The sequence below is a fragment of the Myotis myotis genome, unplaced genomic scaffold, assembly GCF_014108235.1.
Source record: "Myotis myotis isolate mMyoMyo1 unplaced genomic scaffold, mMyoMyo1.p scaffold_m19_p_12, whole genome shotgun sequence".
Taxonomy (NCBI): Eukaryota; Metazoa; Chordata; class Mammalia; order Chiroptera; family Vespertilionidae; genus Myotis; species Myotis myotis.
In genome coordinates, this window is record NW_023416316.1 from 27,732,268 (window position 1) to 27,758,498 (window position 26,231).

Genomic DNA, 26,231 nt, shown 5'->3' on the forward strand with positions numbered 1-26,231 from the left:
TGAATCAGACGGCCTCCGAAGGTCCCTTTAAACTCTTTTACAAACCAAGTCAGGTTAAAACCTGCGGCCCAAGGGAAGGTTCTTATGCAGGGTGCTAATAGTTGTCCTGCCTTTCAACATATAAACACACACACACACACACACACTGCTTGGCTTCCAGCTGTATAGTCATAAGTCTCTAGAGGTTGAGAATTTGCTGTAAATCCCATTTCTTTGGAGGATGTACGTTAGGGAGAGAGAGGAAGACTATAGAGAATTAGGAAAGATTTAGTTCCTGCCCTGACAGACTGAGTTCTTCAGTGAGAGGATGGAGGAAGCAGCAGTGAATGAGGCCCACAGGATAGAGAGATGGACAGAGAAAGCCTCCTAAAGCTAGGTGTAGTGGGCAAAGGGACGAGAGACAATTAGCAGGAGGGGGTGCTCAAAGGCCTGCCACAGGCTGCTGGGCGTGGATGTAGTTCTCAAGCGTGTATTTGCAGGAGTGAGCGAGCTGGGACAAAAGAGGCCCTTACGCTTCTCCTTGACTGTTCAGTGTGGTCACCTCGGTGAGGGCCAGTGGCCTCTAGCTTGCTTTTCCTTTGGTTGTTCCTTTTGGCTCCAGGAAGCAAGACCAGTGTTCTTTGCTTCCCCTCCCCCCAGGCAGTGGACTGAGGCCTGCGGGTTGGTAAGCTGCTATCCAATCAGCCTGTCAGAAGCGGTAAATAAAAGGCTACATACGCACAGTGAAGTGGGGTATGAGAAGAATTTAGATTGAATTACACAAGCCAGTTGTGGAGACAGGGTGGGGAGGTAGAGAAAGAAAAGAGAGAAGCCCTTCAAGGAAATATTTTCATTCGAGCACACGCCTCCCTCGGTGTGACTACTAGACGCCCTCAAAGCCTTGCTCTCCGAGGTTCCAGTCTGAACTTTTCCCAGCAGAGGAGTCACTGTCCTGGGACCCCTCAGAGTCAAAGCCTTTCCCAGAGGTGACATATCTCCCAACGAGGCGACAGCCTCCGTGTCCAGCTCGCCGTGTTCGTAACAGCACTGGGACGACCTTACTAGCAGGTGGCAGCAAAGACTCCTTCTGTGTAGTTATTTGATGTTTGCTTTAGTTATAGGATTGACGTGAGAGTAAACTGATGTTTACGTAAGCAGAAGATTTTTTAAAGCCGGTGGCTGGAGTCTGGCCTGGGCCCCGCGCATTCAGGAAGCTAGGCTCTGTATGATTCAGAGCATGGATGCTGGTGCAGATGGGTCTGGGTCCAATTTGACACACTGCTTGCCGGCAGGGGACTTTGGGAAGTTACTCAACTTCACTAAATTTCAGCTTCCTCATTTGTAAAACTGTCATGATATTTCCCCTCAAAGGCTTGAGGTAGAATTGAGTAAGATATTGTATGTAAAGTGCCTGGCATAAGGTAAGTGTTCAGTCATGGTCAACTATTATTATTATTTCTTTGGCAGAGGACAAATGGAGTCCTTTCCTCTCTCCTTTCCCAACTTCCCAGAAAACCTAAGGGCTCTAGGTCCAAGCAACCAACAGACAACATCTCTTTAAAGGAACCAAATGAGTCCTAGCTGGTTTGGTTCAGTGGTTAGGGCGTCGGCCCACAGACTGAAGGGTCCCAGATTCGATTCCAGTCAAGGGTACATACCTCGGTTGCACGCTTGATCCCCTGCCCGGTTGGGGCATGTGCAGGAGGCAATCTATTGATTCTCTCTGTCTCTCTCCCTCCCTCCCACTCTTTCTAAAAATCAATGGAAAAAATATCCTCAGGTGAGGATTAACAAAAATAAAATAAAATAAAAGAGCCAAAGGAAATGGAAAGAATCATGTTCCTTTTTTCCCTTCCCAGCAGTATTACTGAGTTAGTCATCCTGTGTCAATTATACTCTGGACTGCCAGGCTGGCCCTGGGAGCCGAAGGCTTTCCCAAACCAAAGATACTAATTCATCTCTAGTATTACCTGCTGTGGGGCATGCTCCCAGACTAATGGTGCTTCTCCAGGGGCCCCAGATCAGATCCCAGTAGGTGTAGCAAAGAAACAGTCTGATCCCAAGCTGGCAGGATAGGTCTGTCCAGGCTGTTGTCTGCCCATCACAGCTGCCTGTGAGGCCTATGGGTTAATAATAGCAACTCTGATGCCAATGGATTAAGACAGCACTGTAGGAGGTGTTTATTTTTACACTCTGGCGTCAGTATCAAGTTCTACTGGTTACTGCCCAAATCTAGGACAGCTTCCTGCTATAGGAGTGGCCCCAGGCTTCTTCGGGATGCTAAGCTGGATTCTGAGGAAGCGAGCCTGGTTGAGAACAGTTCACTATTAACAGGGACAGGGAAGGGGAAAGGGGAAGAGCTGTCATATGTCTAGTTGTCTGGTCCCAAGGGACCACCTGGATGTCAGGTGAGTGTTTTTTTAAAAAAAATATATATATTTTTTATTGATTCCAGAAAGGAAGCGAGAGATAGAAGCATCAATGATGAGAATTACTGATCGGATGCCTCCTGCACACCCCACACTGGGGATTGAGCCTACAACCCAGGGATGTGCCCTGACCAGGAATCAAACCGTGACCACCTGTTTCACAGGTCGACACTCAACTGCTGAGCCATCCTGGCCGGGCTGAGAGCTGTTGTTTATAGCATTCTCCTGAGTCAGGTAGGCCCTGTATGATAAACCTAACACATTGTTTTGGAAGGGTGAGCGAGCGCATGTGTGTACACACACACACACACACACACACACACACACACACACACTGGCTGCAGTGAAAGAATCTGAATAAAATCAAGGGAAGATTGGTATTCAACTTCCAGAAGCTCAGCCTTGTCAGCCATTAGTCCCATAGCTTTTTAGCAGATGTATCAAACCCCTTGAAAACTGACTTGGCCAGAACTTCTTTCCTAGACATGACACAATAGGATAGAAATACCAAGAAACCAGCCCTCATGTGGTCAGGAGCCAGTGCCCAGAAGATTTTTCCTGAAAGCCTCTTTATCCCCAAGTCCTAGACACTGGGGTCCCAGAGGCCTTACACTTTGACAACAGCACCTGGAACTCTGTGGATATCCCACGCGTTGCCCTGAAAGGCAGCTCCTAACACAGATTTCATCTCGTCCCATTAGGCAGACGGGTGTGAGGAGGCTGGCAGCTGGACAGCTGATGTAAATAGATGTAGACTGGCCAGCTGAGGGGCCGTGTGCACAGCAGACTGCGATGGAATGACAAAAATGTCCCCCACACCAGGTAGGAATGCTGAAGTACACAGAGAGCAGCCATGCTCCAGAGCACAGGACCAATGAGTGACTCCATCATCGTCCTGTCTGTGGCTGACTCATAACCATTGGCAACGACACAACATATCCATTTGTTGAGGAGCCAGGGTGCTGGAAGGAAGGTAGGCTGGTGAACCACTCACTCAATACATTTTTACCCTGTCATTCAAGGCTTATCCATCCAGTCAACAGAGCAACAATACAGCCTCAGAAAACCAGATTTGATCACTAGAGACATGGGGTTTGGCCTCAGCTCCATCTGGAGGCTACCCATGCCTAGGAATAGTGGCAGGATGCCCAAGGGTAGGAACACTGCTTTCATTCTTGGCTTTTTCTCCGACTTGCTAGGTCATCCAGGGGCAGGGTACTGTCCTCTCCAAGCTCTAGGTTTACCGTCAGAAAAGGGGCTAATTGTATCCACCTTCTGGTATTGTGGCAAGGGAAACGTTTTGGATATTTAAAATAATAGGTAGCAAGAAATGTAAATGAATGCTGTAAATTCTCTGGACCAAAGTATTTCAGAAATATAATGGTCATTCATGCATATAGGTAGAAAGCCCTGGCCTTGTCAGTTTTTCCTTCTTCAGGGCCACGGTGGCCATGTGGAGACGGGAACCTGGTCTGGGCCTGGAGGTGCAGCTCCTGTCTTTCAGGACTAGAATTCCCACCTGCAGTTTGAGGAACAGTTGAAGCAGTTAGGAATCTGCTTCCCTGGATATAAGTATTAAATTCCGCTAATGTGCACTAGAGAAAGTAGAAATATGCAAGCAAAAAGGAACACTTTCACTTACCTACTTACTCCATTGACAAACCTAATTCTCCCCTATGCCTCGGCCCAGGACACATATCTGAGGCTTGTATTCCATTGATAGGGCTTTCAGCAGCAGTGCTTACAAGCTGGACTTAGCCTGAAGGCCCGAGAAAGCAATGTTAATGAAAGGATGCATTCCACTGCTCAGTTAGAACAAGGGCAATACTGTATTCTAAACCCAACAAAAAAGCCTTCACTCTTTCTAGCCCAGCAATCCCCAGTATGGGGTCAGTTTGCCAGGTCTCCAGAGCTTTTGGAGAGGAGAAATAGAAATCTATTCTTTGTTGATGCTGATGCCTCTTTTTCTTCACATGCCTACCTGGGATTCAAAATAGATGTTCTGACAGCCTGCAGCCTCTGGTGAGACCCACCTCCATTCAGCAAACTCTATCTGGCATGGGCCAGAGAGTAAATATGTAAAGGACAGATGGTGAATATTTAGGCTTTGTGGGCCACATAGTTCTGCTATATATATATATATATATATATATATATATATATATATATATATATATATATATATATATTCTTTAAATATGTAAAAATTATTCTCAGTTTGTGGGCTGACCTCTACACTAGATCTTAAAGGCCTGTCTATTTATTCAAAGTCTCTAGTCTAACTCAAAATTCTGACTCTGCTGGGCCTGCATAGAGATCCTCTTTCCTCTTCATGAAGGGCTGATGCATGCATTTCAGAGGCAGTTCCCCTCGAAGGAGCCACTGAGGAATGTGAAGGAGGTATTCTGAGGTTATTTGCATTAGAGCTGACAGACTGGCTAATTCCCCTCATATAAAGCGCTTCAAAACCATCTCTGGAATTTAGTTTATTGCATTATTATTCTGGAGTGCAGACTGAGCCATAAACAGTCTTTATCTATTTTCTGCTTAATAATACTACCTCATGTCTCTAACAGGCTTCTCCCCTCCCTCCCCAAACCCACACTTGAATTGGCTCAGGTCCCAAATCCTTGTCTCCTCCCCACCCTGCCTGCTTCTATATGTGGTATGGTTGTGGATAGCAAGGAAACTCGTTTTGAGCAGACTTCGGGCTGACTGCAAATCTAGGATTTACCACAAATAGTTACAGGCTTTGTAAACAGGGATCAAACTGCCATAGAAGCAACCTAAGAACATTGTGCAAAGGGTGAGGAATCACAGGAGTTACACTTCCGCATACACCGCAGACTAGAATGAAATGAATGACTTACAGCAAAAGACTAATATTTATAATAATAATTGCGAATATCCTTGGTAGAAAAGAACAATAAGCAAATGCCTTAACTTAGGTCCTATTTAAACTTTATCCTAAATAGCAGCAATCTGTTGGTCTGCTCTTTTCTACAGCCTGAATATTAATGAATGACAAGGTGCTTCCAATTACAAGCATGACAACTTCGCATGGTGGTGATTCAGATCAAATCAATACAGCCATGTTCACATTTAAGCCGGGGCCTTATCTGAGCTAACACTTGTTTATTCTTTACAACAACAATAAACAGGATTTTTTTAAAAATATATTTTATTGATTTTCCACAGAGAGGAAGGGAGAGAGACAGAGAGTCAGAAATATCGATGAGAGAGAAACATTGATCAGCCGCCTCCTGCACACCCCCCAACGGGGATGTGCCCGCAACCCAGGTACATGCCCTTGACCAGAATCGAACCTGGGACCCTTCAGTCCGCAGGCCGACGCTCTATCCACTGAGCCAAACCGGTCTCGGCAAACAGGATTTTAATATGTTAAATCTTTGCCTAGTAGCCAAAGAAGTCGCTTTTCAATAGTGGTATATGTATTTTTTGTGTAATCAATTTGGCTGAATTGTAGTTTCGTATATTCCCAGACCCCGGATTGTTAGTTGCCAAATGTCCATTCTCTTTCAAATTAAGAGAACTCTGATATTCAGCTGGGTACAATGCTGCCCAACTAAAATTCCAAATTTGGGCCTTCCTTGGAGGGAGGTGTGGCCATTTGACTAAGTTATGGTAGAAGTGTCTGTGAGACTTCTGTTCTGGGTAATTTTTAAAAGATAAACAGGTTGCATCCTTTTTCCTGCCTTCCTCAATCCTGATGCTAGGAAAGTAGTGTGACGGCTGGAGCTGCTGTGGCCATCTCGGACTATAAAGATGGACCAGGTATATAACCACCCGAAAAACTGGAAGGGGCCAGGGTTTTAATGACTGTGGAGCTGCCAGGCCAGCCCAGGACTGTGTTCCTCTGAATTTTTGTTAAGAAAGAAAATCAATTTTCATCTTATTTAAGTTACCAGTTTTGGGTTATTTATTTCCACTTTTTATATCCTACCACATCCCAATAACCACAGTCTTGCTAATCATGTCCACTGTTCTTTATCCCCAATGCTAGTTGCCAAGACCAAGCTATACTTACCACTTGCCTGAACTCCTATATCAACTCTAACCTGGTCTCCTTTCCCAGAACCATCCTTTCAAAATGAAGTCTATTTATATCACCTTCTTGTTTCTTAAAAACCCTTCAAAGGCTTTCCATAACATCCAAACTCCTTAAAGATATACTCTCACCTTCGTAACTTAACTTCCCACTCTCATCTTTTGCCACTGCTTCCTTGCCCTACAGTCATACCATCGCTTCTACACTGACTGGAACAGGGCCCCTCCATTTGTCTGGCTAATTCTTTTTTTTTTTTAAATCTTTAATTTCTTTATTGGTTAAGGTATTACAAATGTGTCCTCATCCCCCCATGAGCCCCCAACCTCCCCCCTCCCACTCATGTTCTCATCCCCCCGTAGTCCATGTCCATTGGTTTGGCCCATATGCATGCATACAAGTCCCTTGGTTGATCTCTTCCCCTTACCCCCACCCTCCCCTACTTTCCCTCTGGAGATTGACAGTCTGATCGCTGTTTCTCTGTCTCTGGATCTGTCCCTGTTCATCAGTCTACGTTGTTCTCTGTCTGGCTAATTCTTAATCATCCTTCAGGTTTTAAACTGAAACTCACAAGTTCATGGCTCTTCCTAGACCACATTATATGCCCTGGTTATACGCTCCCAAAGCACCTTGCACTTCCCTGTATTGTGCTTTATAACTGCTTACTTAGCTTCTAATTCTAAGGCTAGAAAGCAAGCTCCACAAGGCAGAAGCCCTGTCTATCGTTATTTACTGCTAGAGGCCCGATGCACGAAATCTGTGCAAGGGGCTTGGCCCTCGCAGCCCCAGCTTCATCCGGAAGGATGTCCAGTCTAATTGGCATAACACAATTTTATTACTACAGATTATATCCCCAGAACCTGGCATAATGTCTGGTATACATAGTAGGTTAATATTGTTGAATGAATGAAATTTCCAAGAGGGCAAGCAAAGCAATATGCATCAATATTTGAAATAAATATACTATTTAGTCTACTTCTAGGGAATACATTTAAAAGAAATAACATGATAAGAGCACACAAAGACATATACACAAGAATATTCATTGAAACACCATTTGTAAAAGAAAAATTAAAAATACTTTAATTTAGTGAATTGATTAAATTGAGGTAATTCACATAATGAAATACTCTATGAGACATAAAAATATTGTGTTAGAATAGTTGCTGAGATGAAACTATGTCCATGAGAAAGGTTTTCCTAAATAAAGCAATTTATGAAGTACAATTCATGGTATGGAAAGGATCCTATTTTTATTTTTTAAAATACACACATTTTTCCTTCTTTTTGAATATCTGTATTTTCTGGCAGTAAATGGGCTAATGGAATCTTTTGGGCCATCTGGGGTCCTCATAGGCCTAAAAGCCTAGGCCTCATGGACCATATTTAACACAGTAGACATGAGGGACCCTCCCCCCCCCTTCCACACACACACTTACAGCCCAAAAGAAGAGAAATACTTGTACCAAGGTAACAAGTATATTAAGTGCCTAACACCCTATTTCAGGGAAGAAGCAAAAGCTACAGGCATGCCATAGAGCAACTTATAATTCACTGAGGAAGCTATTTGTTATTTTGAAAGATTCAAGTTACATTCAAAGTTCTAAAATGCCTTATATTAGCTTTAGAAAATTGTGGAAATAAAAGCAAGGAAGATGAGAATATTATTAAAATTGTGGCTGCCCCTTCCATGAATACTTTAATAAAACAACTGGTCACACCTGAAAAGGGGAGGTTTTCTGTATTTTAGTTTATCTTAAATTAGCTAGCATGGAAGTTCACAAGTAGACATCAACCTGATGGTCACCTTTATAAGAGATTTAAGGATACAAGAATTACATAAGGTGCAAAGGACCATATAGCAAGGAAGTGTATTATAACTACTTATATATACTTTTTTTCTTTCCTCCTGGTTGTATGTTAAGGATAGAGACTGCCTTGTTCATCTCCGTAGTCATTTAATTTAGCTGAGAGCCTGGCACGTGACTTAAAATGTTCAATCAATTGAACTAAGGACAAAAATAATTTTCACCAAACTACAATGGAAAAATTTTTTTCCAGAGCAGAATTTGAGTCACTATAGCTGTGGACATAGTTGCACACACTTAGTTGTAGTCCTCCTTGTTGGGGTGCTGAGAGGATAAACAGTGGGCTCAGTGTGCCCAGGGACAACTCCTCTCCCCAAGTTCCCTTCGCCTCACACTATGCTCCCTTTACTGCTACTGGGAGCCACAGCATGAGAACCGGAATGGCAAATTCCAGCCAGAATGACAGACGTGCCTCTCTCCCGCTTTCTGCATCTCTCCCCTGTTAGCCTCACTAGTCTTCAACTCGGCTCTGTCAGCTGCTTCCAATGGGGCTGATGAGCATCCAGGAAAGAATGCAGGACATGCTTCCAAAAAGTCCGGCACTAGCTGAGAAACAGTTTGTTTTTTCCCAGGAAAGGGGCAGTCAGTCTATAAAGTTACATAAGACAGCTCTCCTCACTGGGAGCTTTTCCAACTCCAGCTGGAGAGATTCCTCAAGCTGCTTAGTTTCAGGAAAAGGGAATGGAATTTCCTGATTAGCCAACCTCTATTGGAGCATCTCTGGGGAGGTTCTGGCACAGACAGCAGTAACTCTGTGTTCCCACTGCCCCACGGAACCCCCCTGGGGATAGGAAATAGCACAATCCATTTATTTAATTAATTTATTTAAATCCTCACCTGAGGATATTTTTTCCATTGATTTTTAGAGAGAGTGAAAGGGAGAGGGAAAGACAGAGAGGAACATCGATGTGAGAGAAACCAGGGCCCAGGCTGGGGAGGAGCCTGCAACCAAGGTACATGCCCTTGGCTGGAATTGAACCCGGGACACTTTGGTCCGCAGGCGACGCTCTATCCACTGAGCCAAAACGGCTAGGGCTCAATACATCTATTGTTAAAAATCTCAGAACAAGGACAAGCCCCATTGCCAAAACCAGAGCCACATGGCATCAAATCTTTGGGGCCCCACCTAAGTAGGCAGATCTGGGGAATCTAAAAGCATAACCTGGAAGTACACCAACAAGGGTCCGGAAGGGCTGCCTTCCCTGCTTTAGGCAGATGTATGGAGGAATTTGTTCGTGGCCCTGAGGACCTGTCTTGCTATTAACTGAACACCCACAAAATGTTAGGCACTGGAGTATGTGAACAAAACAGAACTGGTGCCTGCCTTCATGGAGCTTATAGTTCACCTGGGGAGACCAAACAAATTAAGTAACTGATTATACAAACTATAAAGTAGGCCTTTGGAATGTGCTACATTGAAAGGAAAGACAGCAAATCCATAAAAGCCAGCTCTGTCCAGGGAGGCCAGTTAGCATGTTTATTAATCAGGGACCAGCTTACACTGAATTAGCAACTGAAATTATCTACATGTGAACTGAAAACTCTGGCCCTTGGAGTCACTAAAATCTTTCAATAACCTGCTCTCAGTTGAGCTCCATTTTTATTCCCATTCATTTTGCTGGATTTCAATCCCTATTTACATCACAGACTTTAAGGCCATGAACTCACTTCAGCTAATGAATTACTGTTCCTAGAACCCTGATTTGAATAGCACAGACAACAGGAACTCTGTGTTCCCACTGCCCCTCAGCTGTGGCCCCCTTCAGGCCATTCACTTTTGTATCTTTCTGGTCAACACAGAGAACTAAGAAAAGGTTGGTCTAAAACTCTGCTCTCAGGGGATCATTCTGTAGCACTGGGCAGGCCATCTGATCCCCCTCAGCCTGGGTTTCCTCACCTGTAAAATGGGGACAATGACACCTCCCTTACTGGCACAGGGTGGTGGTGGGAGTCAGAAGATAAAGAAAACACCTAGTACACTGAGCTGGTGTCCAGTGAGGGCTCAGTAAGTGGCAACCATGGTAAATATGAATCAGGAATCTCTTCTTTTCTTGAATCTAAGCCCCTGCTACTGCCTTTTTGAGACCGCACTTTTGTTCAATTTACCATTTTACACCAGGGACTCTTGTCAGTGTCAGCCTAGTGCGATTTCCCCCCCCCCCAATAGGCATACCACTTCAAATTCTTCAACCTTCACGGCTCTGTTCTTTGTTCTCCTAGAAATTGCAAAGTGGCTTTGTCCCAGGAAACATTCCAAGGGAATAAATAGGAAGAGAAAATTTGCAAGTTATCTGTGAGTCAAGCATTTCCCAGCGAACACAGTGAATTAAGGTACATAACTACCTGAATGGCTCACTTTCAGCAGAACACTCTGAGACGGAGCCCTCCCCACAAACATCCTCCTTACATCGTCTGATAAGGTTCTCCTTAGAAGGTCTAATTACTTCCAGACATGTACACCAGGTGCCTCTCCCCAAGTCCCACAGCTTCTGTCTTAGAAAAGGTCTGTCTCTAGTCTATCTTCTCTTCTAATTCCTACGACCAGTGCTCTAGTTCTAGGTTCTCCTTCAACACCTTTTTCAAAGGCTATTAATTCAATGTTTGGGCAAAGAATTGAGGCTATTGCTAGGATTATAGCGGTGAACAAAATAGATATTATCCCTGCCCTCATGGAGTTTACCATTTAGCAGAGGAAGGAGATAATCACACACACAAAAATATAATTACAAAGTCTAATAAATGCCATGAAAGAAAGTATAGGGTGTTAAGAGGACCTAATTAAGACTGATTAAGGACTTATAAAATGATGGTTAAGTTGAGCCTTCAAAGGTGAGTTGAAAGGAAGTTAAACAGGAGAAGAGTGGGGGAACAAGTCTAGGCCAGTGGTCGGCAAACTGCGGCTCTCGAGCCACATGCGGCTCTTTGGCCCCTTGAGTGTGGCTCTTCCACAAAATACCGACTTCTGCGCATGGGCCATGAAGTTTCAATCGCACTGTACATGCGCGCCCGCATGTGGTATTTTGTGAAAGAGCCACACTCAAGGGGCCAAAGAGCCGCAGTTTGCCGACCACTGGCTAGGCAGAGGGAATGACATACCAGTATTTGAAAGCCCTGAGGCAGGAAAGTGGTTGGTATCTTAGAAAAACTGAAAGAAAGCCAGTGTGGCTAAAAGTGACCATCATATTTGACAACTGAGAGCTCATTGGTGATCTTGACATAAACAATTTCAGGGGAGTGGTAAGAAATGAAGTTAGAACGGAGAGTGTACAAAAGTGAATATAGCCCTATCTGGTTTGGCTCGGTGGATGGAGCATCGGCCTGCGGACTTAGGGGTCCCAGGTTCGATTCTGGTCGGGGGCATGTGCCTTGGTTGTGGGCACATCCCCAGTGGGGGGTGTGCAGGAGGTGGCTGATCGATGTTTCTCTCTTATCAATGTTTCTGACTCTCTATCTCTCTCCCTTCCTCTCTGTAGAAAATCAATAAAATAAAATAAAATAAAATAAAGTGAATATAGCCTGGCCCGTGTGGCTCAGTGGTTGAGTATCAACCCATGAGCCAAGAGGTCATTGGTTCAATTCCTGGTTAGGGCACATGGCCAGGTTGCAGGCTCAATCCCCAGTAGGATGCGGCTGATCAATGTTTCTCTCTCTTCGGTGCTTCTATCTTTCTATCCCTCTCCCTTTCTCTCTCTCTCAAATCAATTTAAAAAAATTAAAAAATAAATTGAAAAAAGTGGATGTAGACTAGAAAAGACAGCTGGTGGCCAATGAAGATTGGCTGTTAGAATAGAGAAATGTGACAGTACTTAGAGGGTAATATGATGTCAGGGGGTTTTTAAGTTAATAATTAATATATGCACATGATTGATTACAAAGTTAAATAGTACTCTAAAGTTTATGAAGACAAAAAATCCCCAGCTCTACTCCTTTCCACCACTGTCCTGTTCTCCAGAGACCATTACTTTCAAATCTTTTAACTCTCTCATCTAGCATTTATGTCCATGTTTATAAATAATATGCTTATTTCTTGATTTTAAAATTCTTTTGACTTCCTAGTATGAAAGACAAAACATTAGCATTTTAAAAAATATATTTTACTGATTTTTTACAGAGAGGAAGGGAGAGAGAAACATCGATCAGCTGCCTCCTGCATACTCCCTACTGGGGATGTGCCCGCAACCAAGGTACATGCCCTTGACCGGAATCGAACCTGGGCCTTTGTGTCCGCAGGCCGACTCTTTATCCACTGAACCAAACCAGTCAGGGCAACATTAGCATTTTTATACCCACAATTTCTGATAGAATTAATGTTCAGTTTTTACTATGACTTGATAATCTGTGGATCCTTATCATTATTACTACATAATTTGTAACTTTTTTCTAAAATGTATTTTTATTGATTTCAGAGAGGAAGACGAGAGGGAGAGACAGAAACATCAATGATGAGAGAGAATCATTGATTGGCTGCCTCCTGCACGCCCCTACTGGGGATCAAGCTCACAACCCAGGCATATGCCCTTGACTGGAATCGAACCTGGGACCTTTCAGTCTGCAGGCCTATGCTCTATCCACTGAGCCAACCCGGCTAGAGCTAATTTGTAACTTTTAATATTTGGCTTTTTTTTTTTGTTTATTTAATTTTCTATGTATTTGTCCCCAATTCTTCCCAAATTCTCTAGCAGAACTGTAAAAATGCCTCTCATAGCTGTTTTATCCATTCTTTTACTGATGGGCACTCGGGCTGCTTACAAATCTTTTTTTTTTTATATATATTTTTTATTGATTTTTTACAGAGAGGAAGGGAGAGAGATAGAGAGTTAGAAACATCGATGAGAGAGAAACATCGATCAGCTGCCTCCTGCACATCTCCCACTGGGGATGTGCCCGCAACCCAGGTACATGCCCTTGACCGGAATCGAACCTGGGACCTTTCAGTCCGCAGGCCGATGCTCTATCCACTGAGCCAAATTGGTTTCGGCAACAAATCTTGACTATTGTAAGTAATACTGCAATGAACATAGGGGTGCATATATTCTTTTGAATCAGTGGTTCAGGTTTCTTTGGATAAATTCCCAGAAATGAAATTGCTGGGTCATAAGGCAGTTCCGTTTTTACTTTTTTTGAGGAAACACCATACTGTTTGCTGCACTGGCTGCACTAATCTGCACTCCCACCAAAAGTACATGAGGGTTCTCTTTTCTCCACATCCTCGCCAACGTGTTTGTTGATTTACTGGTGACAGCCATTCTGACAGGGGTGAGGTGATATCGCATTGTGGTTTTAATTTTCATTTCTCTGATGATCAGTGGTGTTGAGCATCTTTTCATGTCTATTGGCCGTCTGTATATCCTCTTTGGAGAAGTGTCTATTCAGGTCCTTTGCCCATTTTAAAATTGGGTTTATTATATGTGGCCTTTATTATGTTGAGGTATGTTCTCTCTATTCCCACTTTGCTGAGAGTTTTTATCACAAATGGATGCTGAATTTTATCAAATACTTTTTTCTGCATCTATTGATATGATCACGTGATAGTTATCCTCCATTTTCTTTATGTATTACATTTACTGATTTTCAGATACTGTAACAACCTTGTATCCCCTAAATAAATCCCGTCTGATCGCGGTGTATGACCTTTTTAATGTATTGCTGGGTCCGGTTTGCTAATATTTTGTTAGCAAAATTTTAGCATCTATGTTCATTAAGCATATTGGCCTGTAATTTTCTTTCTTTGTAGTGTCCTTATCTGGTTTTAGCATTAGGATAATGCAGGCCTCATAAAATGACCTTGGGAGTCTTCCTTCCTCTTGAATTTTTTGGGATAGTTTGAAAAGGATAGGTGTTTGGTTTTTCTGTTTGTTTGTTTTTGTTGTTGTTAGTTCTTGAATGTTTGATAAAATTTACCTTTGAAGCCATTCGGTCCAGGACTTTGGTTTGTTGGGAGGTTTTTGATTATTGGTTCAATTTCATTAGTTGTAGTCTGTTATTCAGATTTTCTGATTCTTCCAAATTCAGTTTTGGAAATTGTAGGTTTCTAGGAAATTATCCATTTCATCCAGATTGTTGAATTTGTTGGCATATAGTTATTTGTAATATATTGTTACAATCCTTTGGGTTTTATTTTTTTTTTGGTATCAGTTGTTACTTCACCTCTTTCATTTCTGATTTTATTTATTTGGTTCCTCTCTTTTTTTCTTGATGAGTTTGGTTAAAGGATTGTCAATCTTGTTTATCTTTTCAAGGAACCAGCTCTTGGTTTCATTGGACTTTTGTATTATTGTTTTAGACTCTATTTTGTTTATTTCTGCTTTGATTTTTATTATTTATTATTTTCTTTCTTCTACTCAGTTTTGGCTTAGTTTATTGTTCCTTTTCTAGTTCCTCTAAGTGTAAAGTTAGATTGCTTGTTTCTTGAGGTAGGCCTGTAATACTATGTATTTCCCTCTTAGGACTGCTTTTATGTGTCCCATAGACCTGGGGTGGTTGTGTTCTCATTTTCATTTGTTTCAGGGCATCTTTCAATTTCTTCCCTGATCTCACTGTTCACCCATTCATTGTTTAGTACCATGTTATTTAGCCTCCACATCTTTGTGTGTTTTTCAGGTTTTTTTTTCTTGTGATTGATTTCTAGTTTCATAATCATTACGGTCAGAGAAGATTTTTTTTTTTTGTATTCCAATAAAATTTTATTTTTAGATACTTAAATTTCATTTTCCTCTGTCATAGAACATTATTCTTTTGATTTGTTTCAACTACTTAAAAAATGTAAAAACCATTCTAGCTCACAGACTTTACAGATTTGGCTGCAGGCTGCAGTTTGCAGACCCCAGTTCTAGAAGGGTAAACAGAGAGTTTAGTGACCAGAGCCACTGCCCACACATCAAGATAGACGGGCAGGATCAAAAGTGTGAGTCTCTGATTCTCAGAGAAGATACTTGATATGATTTAAATCTTCTTAAATTTACTGAGACTTGTTTTGTGTCCTAACATGTGGTCTATCCTAGAAAATGTTCCATGTGCACTTGAAAAGAATGTATATTCTGCCCTGGCCGGTGTTGGCTAAGTGGTTAGAGCATCGGCCTGCTTATCGAAGAGACTTGGGTTCGATTCCAGGTCAAGGACCTATACCTGGGTTTCAGGTGCAATCCCTTGCCCTGGTTGGTCAGGCGCATGCAGGAGACAACCAATCAATGCGTCTCTCTCATGTCAATGTTTCTCTCTCTCTGTCTGCCCCCCGCCCCTTTCTACTCTCTCTCTAAAAATCTATTGAAAAAATATCCCCAGGTGAGGATTAACAACAACAAAATGTATATTCTGCTGCTTTGAAGGGAAATGCTCTGAGGACAGCAATTAAATCCATCTGATCTAGTGTGTCATTTAAGGCCACTGTTTCCTTACTGATTTTCTGTCTGGAAAATCTATCCATTGATGTCAATGGGGTGTTAAATCCCCTATTATGGCCCTTGCCTATTTGGTTCAGTGGATAGAGCCTTGGCCTGCAGAGAGAAGGGTCCCGGGAGGTTAGATTCTGGTCAAGGGCACCTTAGTTGCAGGCTACTCCCCAGCCATGGCCCTGGTCGGGCTCGTACAGGAGGCAACCAATCGATGTGTTTCTCTCACATCAATATTTCTCTCTGTCCTTCCCTCTCTCTCTAAAAATCAATGGAAAAATATTCTCAGGTGAGGATTCAAAAAGAAAAAAAGAAAAGAAAAATCCCCTACTATGACTGTATTCCTGTCAACCTCTCCCTTTATGTCCATGAAGATTTACTTTATATATTTATGTGCTCCTATGTTTGGGTGCATAAATGTTCACAAGGGTTATATCCTCTTATTGGATTGCTCCATTTATCATTATGTAGTGTCCTTCTTTGTCTCTTACTATAGCCTTTGTTTTAAAGTCTATTTTGTCATTGCCAGGGGCTGGGGGAGAGGGAAGTAAGGAGTTGCTGTTCAATGGGTATAAAGTTTCAGCCAAGCAAGATGAATAAACTCTAGAGAGCTGCAGCAAAACAATATACTAATAGTCAACAATATATTGTACACTTAAAAATTTATTAAGAGGGTAGATCTTATTATGCGTTCTTTCCACAATAATAATTTTTTTTTAAAATATATTTTATTGATTTTTTTACAGAGAGGAAGGGAGAGCGATAGAGAGCTAGAAACATCGATGAGAGAGAAACATCGATCAGCTGCCTCCTGCACATCTCCCACTGGGGATGTGCCCGCAACCCAGGTACATGCCCCTGACCGGAATCGAACCCGGGACCTTTCAGTCCGCAGGCCGACGCTCTATCCACTGAGCCAAACCGGTTCCGGCACACAATATTAATTTTAAAAAGATGTCAATACTACCCAAAGCAATGTATGGATTTTATGCAACCCCTTTCAAAATCCTAATGATTTTTTTTTTTTTTTGCAAAAATAGAAAAATTCAACCCTAAAATTCATATGGCATCTCAAGGGATCCTGAATAGCTAAAACAATCTTGAAAAAGAAAAACAAAGTTGGAGGATTCATTTTCCTTATTTCTAATCTTACTACAAAGTTACAGTAATCAAAAGAGTGTGGTACTGGCATAAAGACAGACATATAGGCCAATGGAATACAACAGAGAGCCCAGAAATAAACCCCGGCATAAATGGCCAAATGATTTTCAACAAGAATGCCAAGTTTATGAAATGGGAAAGGACAGTCTTTTCAACAAATGGTGTTGGGAAAACTGGATCCATATGCAAAAGAATGAAATTTGGCCTTTATTTTATACTACATATACAAATTACTCATGGATCAAAGAACTAACCATAAGAGATAAAAGTATAAAAACACCTAGAAGAAAACATAGGAGGAAAGCTTCATGACACTGAATTTGGCAATGATTTCTTGGATATAACACCAAAGCACAGGTAACAAAAAAATAAAAAAAAGAAAGAAAAAAATAGGTAAATTTGACTTCATTAAAATTTAAAACTTGTCAGTGGGGTGTTTTTGTGCATCAAAGGACTATACAAGGAGTGAAAAGGCAATCCACAGAACATATCTGCAAATCACACGTCTGAAAAGAGATTTCTATCCAGAAACTCCTATAGCTCAACAATAGATAGACATATGAACCAATTTAAAAATGGCCAAAGGATTTCAATAGACTTTTCTCCAAAGAAGATATAAAAATGGCTAATAACACATGTAAAGATGTCAAAAATCACTAGTTGTAAGAGAAATGCAGGTCAAAATCATAATGAGATACCACTTCATAGCCATTAGGATGACTATTATTAAAAAAAGAAAATAAGTGTTGGCAAGGATGCGGACAAATTGGAAACCTCTACATTGCTGTGGGAATGTAAAATGGTATAGTCACTATAAAAAATGGTATACAGTTTCTCAAAAAAGTAAATACAGAATTACCATACAATCCAGCAATTCTATTTCTAGGTATATACCCCAAAGAAAACAGAGACTCAGAAGATACTTGCACACCCATGTTCATAGCAGCATTATTCACAATAGTTAAAAGGTAGAAGCGACACAAGTGTCATGGATGGATGAATGGATAAACAGAATCTAGCATATACATACAATGAATATTATTCAGTCTTGAAAAGGAAGGAAATTTGGATACAAGCTACAACATGGATGAACCTTGAAGACATTATGTTAAGTGAAATGAGCCGGTCACAAAAAGATAAATATTATATGATTTGACTTATATGAAGTACTTAGTCATATTCATGGAGAAAGAAAGTAGAATTGTGGTTGCCAGAGGTTTGGGGGAAGAGGGAGTGAGGAGTTATTGTTTATTGAGTATGGAGTTTCAGTTTGAGAAGATGAAAAAGTTCTGGATATGGATAGTGGTGATGGTTGGACAACAATGTGAATGTACTTAATGCTACTGAACTGCACCCTTGAGAATGGCTTAAATGGTAAAATTTTATGTTATGTATATAGGTGTCCCAAAAATGTATACACACACTTTGAATAAATAAATGTAAAGGCAGTGTTTATTAAAATACATTTCATTTTCAAAGCTGAGCTATCAGCTATTAAAGTGTATATACATTTTTGGGGGACACTCTGTATTTTACCACACACACACACACACACACACACACACACAAAATAAATGTGGCAAACGAGAGGTTCTGCTGTAAGTTATACTTTAGAATCCACCTCTCGCCCCACTCTCACCTATGGCTGTCTCTCTCACAGCAATGTTAATATCTGGCCACTCAAAATAATATGCTCATTTTGAATGATGAACTAATTTGACAGGCACTACAACATCATATGCCAATGTTTGTGTGGGTGTTTTCTGGGTAACCTCAGCACAGACCAATGACACTACGTCTACGAGCCTGCCCTCACCCTAACATGAAATGAGCCATCTCAGTCAAGTGACTTTTGACAGAGTGCTCAGTCATTGTGTATGAGTAACCGAAGGAAAGGGTGAGTTATTGTCCTGGAGAAAATTAGAATGCATAAGGCTCCTCATGAACTAAGGTTGCCAGACTTAGCAAATAAAAATACAGGACACACTGTTTATCTGAAATTTAAATTTAACTTGGCATCCTGTATTGTATCTGCCAATGCTCTGAAGTACTGGAAGTTAAAGAGAAAATAAGTCACACAGTCCAGAGTATTCTGGGGATACTGAGATCTTAACAGGGAACCTACACTGGAAAATAGAAAAGCTCATTAAAAGTGTATTCATTACCACCCTGGCTCAGTTGGTTGGGCATCCTCCCATGCACCAAAAGGTTGCCAGTTTGATTCCCCCCCTCCCCATGGGCTTGATCCCTGGTAGGGGGAGTGCGGGGAGTAGCTGATGTCTTGCTCTCACATCGATGTTTCTCTCTCCCTTCCTCTCTTCCTAAAAATCAATTAAAAACCTTTTAAGCCGAAACCGGTTTGGCTCAGTGGATAGAGCGTCGGCCTGCGGACTGAAAGGTCCCAGGTTCGATTCCGGTCAAGGGCATGTACCTGGGTTGCGGGCACATCCCCAGTGGGAGATGTGCAGGAGGCAGCTGATCGATGTTTCTCTCTCATCGATGTTTCTAACTATCTCTCTCCCTTCCTCTCTGTAAAAAATCAATAAAACGTAAAAATAAAAAAAAAACCTTTTAAAAAATGTATTGATTACAAGAAAATGTATTGATTTCCAGATACCACGCCCAGTAATCCAGCTCAGGAGCCCCTGCCTGCTTTAGGTTTTTATGATCCAAGATTTACTTATAAAGGTGGGTCAGAGGGTGAGAGAAAGGGAAAGTGAAGAGGGATAAATCAAACCTAAAATAGGTGGGAACATACCCAGACTCCTGCTTGACAGGCCTGGCCTCAAAGAGGGACCTTAAACACTTAACCTAAAAATCAGAGGAAATCAGCTTTTGACTTTGGCTCAAAGCAGAAGAGAAACAATAGTGGTAAGTGCCCTGTGGCCATCCAGCAGAAGGGGCACAGTTAACAGAATAGCAGGGATAGGTGGTGGGATCTCTCTTTCCCCCCATAATCCATATCACTGCGGCCTAAGAACCCCAATCACTACTTTTACCTACTAATACGCTGAGACCTAATTACAATAATGCCACAACTGGTCAGGCAACTGCTTCTAAGCATATAAACTCCTACGACTTTCTAGCTTTGGTTTCATAACTCAGCAGTGTTATCGACTTCCCTCACAGAACCCGGGCCGAAACGGAGGTCTGAACCCTGTCTTACCTTCAGGAAACCGAATCTGTTTAGGTCATCCTCCCAGGAATCAATAGAAACAGGTCTCAGGCTCTTGTTCTTTGAGAATTCCCTCTTTAAATGGCCCGTGTTCTTGTTTATCACGGACACTGCTCATTTAGCGGTAATCCCTGTCCGACTCTGGTCTACTGAGATATAAATGGCCCATATGGGCTGACACTACAGCAGTATTTAGGAATCTTCCATATCTGTCGCACTAGGCCTGCCTGCGACGTTTATCCCTCCAGGCGGAGATGGGGGGTGGGGTGGTGGCCCCGGTGGGGTATCCAGGAGCTAACGGGTAAAATAAAGAAGGTTCTTCATGCCTCCAACTTGTCCTGAAGCACCCGCTGACCAGCTACACTGAGTCAGCTCTAAAGGCTGTGGCTAAGCCTCCGGAATTCTTCCCCAGAGGGAGCAGTTGTCTCTTGGGCAAGAGGAGTGGTTCACCTGGGCAAAGCTCTTTCAAGAGTATCTGGGCAGCCTCTAGGCCAGTGGTTCTCAACCTTGGCTGCACATTAGAATCACCTGGGAATCTTTTTAAAATCCTGATTTCTGGGCCTCATCCTCCGGAAATTCTGTCTCTTTGTTATGGGGTGGGGCCACAACATTAGTAACAAAGAAACAGAATTTCCGGAGGATGAGGCCCAGAAATCAGGATTTTAAAAAGATTCCCAGGTGATTCTAATGTGCAGCCAAGGTTGAGAACCACTGCTCTAGCCACTGACCAATACAAATGTCTGCGGCCCCAGCCTGACTTTTTTTTTGTAAGTAGAACATAAGTGGAAACAGCTGATACATGGAAGCCAGTATGTAAATGAAATTAGATGCAAGAATTGAAAGACCGAACATATCCCGTTTTATGCTCCCAATACGAGCACTGCAAGTACACCCCTCCGCCCCCAATGCTCCTCCTTGTTCACCCTTTCGTGGGCCTCGTGACACCTCTCCCACTCAAGCACTCTGCTCCCAGCCTCTGCACCGGGCTCATTCATTTATTCATCCTCCATCAAATATTTACCGAGTGCTACCACGTGTCGCACCCCGTCCTGGGCACTGGGGATACAGAGGAGCAGTGCGCGGTCCTGGCCTCCGGGCAGTCTCCCCGCCCCCCCCCCCCCCGGGCTCCACGGGGGCAGCCTGGCCGCCCCACGCCAGAGCCCAGTCGGGGCGGAACCCCGGCGCCCTTCGCAGCAGGTAAGCGCAGCGGCAGGGGCTGGCAAACGGCCAGGCCAGAGGTTTTCGCGAGGTACAACGGGATGCACTCGAGTGCCCATCCCGGCAGATGCCAACTTGGGAACCGGGTACCGGGTACTGAGGGGCGGGGAGCGCAGAGGACGGCCGGGCTGGCCGTGCGGAGGTCCCACCGCAGTCCCGGCTGCATGCGGCCCCCGCGCTCCCCGGGCCGGCCCCAGGGGCAGGGGCGCAACCATGACCCCTGGGCGCGCGCCAGCGGAGCGGTGTCTCCGGGGGGACAGTTGGAGGAGACGGTTGGGCTGGATCTGGGGTGACTCCCAAAGGGAGAGGTGGCCCTGGGTGTTGGCAGGTTCCGTGCATGGTGGAGCTGAAGGGTCAGGGAGAGGACAGAGGAGGGGTTAACCGGGTCCAGACGGTCCGAGCGGCCGGGAGGATGGGGATGAGGGAGCGAGGGGAGGGCGCTGAGGGGCAGGGCGGTGCCGAGAGCTGGGTAAGGGGGCAGAGGGCCTTCTTCCAAGGGGTCATTCGGGCGTGAGGGCGAAGGGCAGCCTGGACCCCGCTGGCCGCGAAGAGGCCTCCTACCTGGCCTCTCGCCTCACGTGGTCGATCCTGCAGCGGCGGCGGCGGCGTGTCGCCCCCTCGTGAGATGGCGCTGCAGCGGGGCAGGCCGGCGCCCCCCTCCTCTCCGGGCGGGTTGGGAACGCCCGGCCCCCCTGCGGCTGCGAGGCCGATGGTCCAGCCTGGATTGCCCTCCGGCCGCCCCTCCGGACGGCGCGTGGGTCCGACCCGCTGGGCTCGGGGTGCCCGCCGCCTCCTGGGCTCCGCGGAGACGGGCGCAGCGAGTCACGCGCAGTGCTTGCCCGCGAGGGGCGCGGCCGGGCTGCGGCCGGGGCCCCGCCTCCTGCGGCCCGCGCCCCGCCCCTTCGGGGTGGTGTCTGCCGGAGCGGGGCTGGGGTGGGCTGGAACCTGGAACCCCGGGCGGCGCAGGCCCACTGGTTTCCCGGGCAGGTGCAGCTGCTCAGCCACCTCCGCCGAACACCGAGACGGGCCATCCCGCCACCCAAGTAGAAGCTCTTGGGGAAAACGGAAAAACAGCAGAACCCGATTGGATCAGAATCACTGGGGGGTTGGGGGTGCCCAGGCTTTGATGATTTTGAAAGCACCCCATGGACAGCCAGGCTTAAGCAGCCCTGGTAAAATCTGGAACTGACAGAGGCGCTCTCCTTTGACCAAAACGTTAGTCAGGCCCTTCTGAGTCCTCTGCCGGACTCGGGCTTGGCCTTGGGCTTCCCTCGCTGGCCTTGTAGAGTCCCGTCTGAGCAAGGAGCCTGGTCAGTCAGTTTAGTGAAGATTCCCCATCCTTAGTATTTGACCAGCTGGATGTCTTACCACCCAGGGCTGGCGTCAGCACGAGTTTTGTTGAATCAGTCTAGCAAGGAACCCTTACCCCTCACGTTTCCTCTTAGTAACTGCTGTTGTCTGGATGCTGTGGTCCACGCGAATGTTAGACCAAGTGCTATGGTCCCAAATTCACACGTTGAAATCCTGACACCCAAGGGTGATAGTATTTGCAGATGGGGGCCTTTGGGACGTGATGAGGTCATGAGGGTGGAGCCCACATGAATAAGTTTGGTGCTCATGAAGATCCCCAAGAGTTGCCCTAGCTCGCTTGGCTCAGTGGATAGAGCGTCAGCCTACAGACTGAAGGGTCCTGGGTTTGATTCCGAACGGTCAAGGGCACATTCTCGGTTTCGGGCTCCATTCCCAGTGTGGGGCGTGTAGGAGGCAGCTGATTGACGATTCTCTTTCATCATTGATGTTCCTCTCTCCCTCTCCCTTTCCTTTCTTCAGTCAATAAAAATATCTTTAAAAAAATCTCACAGAGCTTCCTATACCAGTGGTCGGCAAACTCATTAGTCAACAGAGCCAAATATCAACGGTACGATTGAAATTTCTTTTGAGAGCCAAATTTTTTAAACTTAAACTATATAGATAGGTACTGTTGTGCCCAGAATTCAAAGTTCCCAAGACCCCCCAGGGAGCCAGTCAGTCCGATGCAAAAGCAAAGAGTCATTTATTTCAAACCTAGGTTTGGCTCCCCTGCCACACTCACCGATGCAACGGTAAGCTCCAGTGGCCGAGAGAGAGAGACCTGATGGGACAGGGGGTTTTAAAGGGGGGTGGAGTGAGGGCAGGAGAGGGGACTGTGGGCCCCGCTGATTGGCCAGGCGCAAGTCGGTCATAGTGATGGCGTGCACTTCCCTTGATTATTATTGGTTAGTCCAGAGAAATCCTGGGTGTGGCTAGTAGCGGCTTCTTCCCGTGAGGAAGCACATGGTACCGTCCCAAAATGGAGGACCCAAGGCAAGATGGAGGGCGCACTTGGCTCTGTCCCAAGATGGAGGACCCAAGGCAAGATGGAGGGCGCAGTCCTTGCCCGGCTCCTGCTGCTGCCGCTGGAACTCGCCACAAGGCAGGATGGCCCTCCCGCACAGCCCCCGCAGCCGGCCTGCGGGCAGACTGGGACTCCAGCGCGTCTGGGCGGCACAGGCCCAGCAAACGGGGTGCGGCCGGTGGAGCGGCCCAGCTCTGGAGGAGCGGCATCCGCTCGGAGCAGGCCCGGCCATGGGGCCGGTGCACTGCAGCATGGCGGCCTCCCCGAGCTAGGGCACGCGCCCCACTCCGCTGCTGCCGCTGCTGCACTGGGCCCGGGCCCGGGGGCAGCAGGCGGGTGGCAGCCCACGCCGGGCTCCCGCCGTGGGCTGGGGAGCCAATGCCCCCCCCATGGGGCCCAGCGGCTGGCCCACGCAGGCCCCGGCCCCCCCGACCGGGCCCCAAGGGCCGCATGGACCCCCGGCCCCAGCGCGGGCAAGCGGGGAGCCGACCACGGGGGAAGGGAGGGAAGAGCCAGGCGGTGAGGCCTTCCGCTCCCATGACCTCCCCCGCGGTCGGTCGCCGCCCGGCCCCACCCCTCGGCCCGCCGCCACCACACAGCCGGTCCGGACACTCGGACCCGCTCCGGGGAGGCCGGCGGCCGCGGAGGGATCCCAGAGCCCAGCGGCCAGACTCCTCCTCCCGCACCGCCCGGAGAGGCGGGCGGCGCGCCTTTCAGGTACATTGTTATTAACTTAATTAGGGTACTCCTAAGGCTTAGGAAGAGCCACACTCAAGGGGCCAAAGAGCCACATGTGGCTCACGAGCCGCAGTTTGCCAACCACAGTCCTAGACCAATCCTACAAGAAGTCTGCAACCTGAGGGAAAAAGAACCTACTCAGCACTCTGATTTTGGGCTTCCAGCTTCCAGAACTGAAAAGTTATTGTTGCTTATAAGCTACCCAATCTGGTAGTATTGTAACAGCCTGAATAGATGAAGACTACTTTTCTTTCTTTTTTTGTTGTGGTTGTTAATCCTCACCTGAAGATATTTTCTCCACTGATTTTTTAAAGAGAGAGTGGCAGGGAGTGAGAGAGACAGAACCATCGATGTGAGAGAGACACATCGATTGGTTGCCTCCAGCACTCACCCTGAAGGGGCCAGGGATTGAGCCTGCAAATGAGGTATGTGCACTTGTTCATAATTAAACCTGCAGGTCCTTAGTCTGTGAGCCAATGCTCTAACCCAGGGGTCCTCAAACTACGGCCCGCGGGCCACATTCAAATACAAATACTGTATTTGTTCCCGTTTTGTTTTCCTACTTCAAAATAAGATATGTGCAGTGTGCATAGGAATTTGTTCATCGTTTTTTTTAAAAAATATATTTTATTGATTTTTTACAGAGAGGAAGGGAGAGAGATAGAGAGTTAGAAACATCGATGAGAGAGAAACATCGATCAGCCGCCTCCTGCACATCCCCCACTGGGGAAGTGCCCGCAACCCAGGTACATGCCCTTGACCGGAATCGAACCCGGGACCTTTCAGTCCGCAGGCCGACACTCTATCCACTGAGCCAAACCGGTTTCGGCTCATAGTTTTTTTTTAAACTATAGTCTGGCCCTCCAACAGTCTGAGGGACCGTGAACTGGCCCCCTGTTTAAAAAGTTTGAGGACCCCTGCGCTAACCAATGAGACAAACTGGCTAGCGCAAGACTAATTTTTCATTCTCTGACCCCCACCCTTGTTCCTTGGCTATAAATCCCTACTTGTCCTTGTTGGGATCTGAGTTGAGCTCAGTCTCTCCTCCACTGCAAGACTTCATTGCAGTGGCGCCCAAACTTATCGCAATGGCCCCCCTTAAATAAAGTCTGTCTTACCATTCTTAACAAGTGTCATAATTTTTTAACAAAACTCATGCGCTTCCCACTCCTATGGTGGACAGGGTGTGTGTGTGACATCGAGGGTCCTATTGTCTCCTTCCTCTAGCGAACGGCAGGTGGGGGCAGGAGGTCGTTCAGCGAGTAGTTATTGAAGCACACTCGGTACCATGCTCCGCGAAAGAGTCAGAGACTGCCTGTGCTCTGGGCACGCACAGGCTTGTTGGGTCCCAGTCAAGAAAGCAGGTGTCACTGTGTGTCATGCCTCCTCAGGCCTCACAGAAGTGATGTGACCTGGGTTTTAAAGCATGAGTGGGAGATAAAGGGTGTGGAGGAATCAGCCTGAGCAAAGAACAAAGGGGCAAAATAACTGATATGATGGAGGTGTGGGGCGCAATGGAGAGAGCACAGCAGATGTTGAAGAGCCTCCTGTGATATACTAAGGAACTCACCAGGAAGCAGTGGAGACACTGAAGGGCTTTACGTGGAGGCGGGAATGGCAAATCAAATACAAACCTTAGAAATAAAATTCTGAGGGTGGAGAGGGCTTGGGCTACCAGCAGGGGGAGCAGTGAAAAGCCACATTTGTGCAGTTCAATGGTCCGGGTGGAGACTTAGGATCCCTTCCCTGAGAATCTGGACTTGGGGGAAAGAGAACTACCCCCTTACTCATGGTTAGACTTATAATGGAAATTTGAAAACTGTGTGTGACCATCT

General features: G+C 45.5%; 1 protein-coding gene across 2 annotated transcripts in view; it reads right to left on the reverse strand.

Annotated features, from left to right (window-relative positions):
- The window catches only part of RUSC2 (RUN and SH3 domain containing 2), a 54,289-nt gene extending 32,168 nt beyond the window's left edge, over positions 1-22,121 (reverse strand). For both annotated transcript variants that reach the window (XM_036330462.1, XM_036330461.1), the window contains exon 1: positions 21,846-22,121. The gene's annotated coding sequence lies outside the window, so the exon portion shown is untranslated. The remainder of the gene's footprint in view (positions 1-21,845) is intronic.
- Positions 22,122-26,231: the final 4,110 nt, after the last annotated feature.